The sequence below is a fragment of the Lynx rufus genome, unplaced genomic scaffold (genome assembly GCF_022079265.1).
Source record: "Lynx rufus isolate CCGP_SWC_20201006 ecotype Redwood Valley unplaced genomic scaffold, mLynRuf1.p SCAF_14, whole genome shotgun sequence".
Classification (NCBI taxonomy): Eukaryota; Metazoa; Chordata; class Mammalia; order Carnivora; family Felidae; genus Lynx; species Lynx rufus.
This window is the reverse complement of record NW_025814828.1, coordinates 36337672-36341269: the sequence shown is the minus strand read 5'-3', so window position 1 is coordinate 36341269 and position 3598 is coordinate 36337672.

Here is a 3598-nt window from a genome sequence, read left to right as displayed (position 1 = left end):
CTAAACACGCTGCCCCATGTCTTATTTCATAAATCCTCCTCTCTCTGTGATAATTTAATATTGCTTTCAAAGCACTGCTCAGAAACACAATAAAGAAGTACAAATGTAGGAAAAGAGGAGACAAAACTGTCCACATTTGCTAATAATATCACTGTATACTGTGAAATGCCAAAGAGGACAACTGCACATCCATTCAAGTTAATAAAGAACAGATACAAAAACACAGAACTCAGTAGTATTCTTACATAGTAGCAATAAAGTCAGAAAACCTTAATCGAGGGGCACCTGGGTGGCTTAGTTGGTTAAGCAGGCGACTTTGGCTCAGGTCATGATCTCACGGTTCACAGGTTCAAGACCCGCATTGGGCTCTGTGCTGACAACTCAGAGCCTGGAGCCTGGTTAGGATTCTGTGTCTCCCTCTCTGTCTCTTCCTCTCCCCCACTCATACTCTGTCTCTCGCTCTCTCTCTCAAAACTAAACAAACATGTAAAAATTTAAAAAAAAAAGAAAACATTAATGGTAAAAGGATGCCATTCTCAACTGTAACAAGATGTTAAAAACCAAGAAAATCCATGGGATGTATATGAAAAGAAAGAAAACAAAGCTGCACTGAGAATATATAAGACTTGCATAAACAGACAAATATTCTTGGATAAAAGAACTAAATATTTTAATGGCATCAGGTTTTTCCAAATTAGCATGTAGGTTTAATATAATACCAAATCAAAATCAAATCATTTTTTGACCTTTATGAAATGACTATTCATTGAGAAGAACAGTGATTTTTTATCGTAATTTTAATTAAGGGAAATACTTGGGAAATAAGAGTAAATGAAAGATGAGTAGCCCCTCCAGATTTTGATCTTTTCTAATGCCAAGACAACTAAGACATCACACACCAAAATTAGTTTCAGACAAACAGTTCAATATAAAAATGAAAGGACAGGCAATGAAAATACAGAAGTAGTCAGTAAAACTCTGGAAGAGAGTAACTTTTTAAGTTTACAAAAGACAAAGAAGTCACAAAGCAACTGAAAGATGTGATCTCATTAAAACATACATTTTTATATGAACAAATTATAGACCACAAATTCACAATGACATTTTGTAATAAAGAGGACATACAAAGAGTTAATTATATAATGAACTTACAAAACTGGTTAAAAATACTAACGTCTCAGGGGCGCCTGGGTGGCTTAGTCGGTTGAGCGTCCGACTTCGGCTCAGGTCATGATCTCACAGCTCGTGAGTTCGAGCCCCGCGTCGGGCTCTGTGCTGACAGCCCAGAGCCTGGAGCCTGCTTCTGCTTCTGTGTCTCCCTCTCTCTCTGCCCCTAACCCACTCACGTTCTGTCTCTGTCTCTCTCAAAAATAAATAAACATTTAAAAAAAAAATACTAACGTCCCAGTGTATAACAAAGGACATGAACATTTAATTGACTCTAGGTAAAAGACTATTAAAAAACAAACATTGGGGCGCCCGGCTGGCTCAGTCCAAAGAGCATACGACTCTTGATCTCAGTGTTGTGAGTTCGATGTGATGTGAATTCCCCATGTTACGTGTTGAAATTACTAAATAATTAAATAAAAACTTTAAAACATTGAAAATTATCTCAATGATCAAGGAAATACAAGTTAATTTTTTTTAATTTATTTCTTTTAGCTGTAAAATCTCCATACATTTTTTTCTTTGTTTTTTATTTTTTAAAATTTACATCCAAGTTAGTTAGCATATAGTGCAACAATGATTTCAGGAGTAGATTCCTTAGTGCCCCTTACCCATTTAGCCCATCCCCCCCTCCCACAACCCCTCCCATAACCCTCAGTTTGTTCTCCATATTTATGAGTCTCTTCTGTTTTGCCCCCTCCCTGTTTTTGTTATTTTTGTTTCCCTTCCCTTATGTTCATCTGTTTTGTCTCTTAAAGTCCTCATATGAGTGAAGTCATATGATTTTTGTCTTTCTCTGACTAATTTCACTTAGCATAATACCCTCCAGTTCCATCCACGTAGTTGCAAATGGCAAGATTTCATTCTTTTTGATTGCCGAGTAATACTCCATTGTATGTATGTGTGTGTATATATATATATATATACATATATATGTATATGTATATGTACATATACATATATATATACACACACCACATCTTTATCCATTCATCCATCGATGGACATTTGGGCTCTTTCCATACTTTGGCTATTGTTGATCGTGCTGCTATAAACATGGGGGTGCATGTGCCCCTTCAAAACAGCACACCTGTATCCCTTGGATAAATACCTAGTTAGTGCAATTGCTGGGTGGTAGGGCAGTTCTATTTTTAGTTTTTTGAGGAACCTCCATACTGTTTTCCAGAGTGGCTGCACCAGCTTGCATTCCCATTAAACTTTTTTTTAATCTTGAGATGTTAGGGGTGCGTGAGTGGCTCAGTAGGTTAAGCCTCTGACTATTTCAGCTCTGGTCTTAATCTCATAGTCTGTGAGTTTGGGCCCTTTATTGGGCTCTGCACTCACAGCACAGAGCCTGCTTAGGATTCTCTCTCCCTCTCTCTCTCTGCCCTTTCCCTGCTTCCGTGTACTCCCTCTCCCTTTCAAAATAAACTTTCAAAAAAATCTTGAGATGTTAAATGAGTGCTTAACTGCTTGAAAAAAAATCTTGAGATGTTATATTTACTTATTAATTAGCAGACTTTAAAAATACAATACCCAAAGCTAATGTGTGTTGATGAAACTAGCATTTTTTTGATGTTCATTGATTTTTTAGAGAGTATACAAGTAGGGGAGGGGCAGAGAGAGAGGGGGCAGAGGATCTGAAGTGGGCCCTGTGCTGACAACAGAGAGCCCAATGTGGGGCCAAACTCATGAACCATGAGATCATGACTTGAGCCGAAGTTGGACACTTCACTGACTGAGCCACCCATGAGCCCCAAAACTAACATTTTCAACCATTGCTCAGAGCACTGTAAATAATTTAGTGACATTTACCAAAAACCATATAAATTAAAGCTCATATTTTTCATACAATTACATTTCTCTGTACCAGTTTTCACAAAAAAAATCTAAAAATAATAAAGGCAATCGGTGACATTTACTGAGTAGTTACTCTCATGTTCAAGCACTAAATGCTTTGAATGCCTTATTGTACCTCCTTCCTCAGGCATCTGAGAGTTCTTCCTCATAAACAAATATCCCCAAATTCAAATAGCAGTGACATTATGAAGGTCAGATAATAAATGAATTTTTCTTTATTTTGCAATTTTACTTGATATGTAAGTTTTTTTTTTTTTAACATCTCTCAAACTCATTCCCTTGCTCCCTTAGCTCAGGTGATGGTTGGAGCCACATACCAAGGACAATTTCATGGCTCGGTCTCCACATCTATACACTGTGTTCCCCTCCTGCACCCCACCCCAACCCGTGTGGAACTGGGTGGCATGCAGTAGTAACAGAGCCAGTCCAGGCCGTGTTTCTTGGGCACCTGGCTTAACCCCACATGCTCAATTTATGCGAGGAGCGCACATAACTGCTGGGAAGCTATTTAGCCACCTTCTTCCTCCCTGAAAGCCCTCCTCATTACCCTTCCTCAACCTCACTACACTTG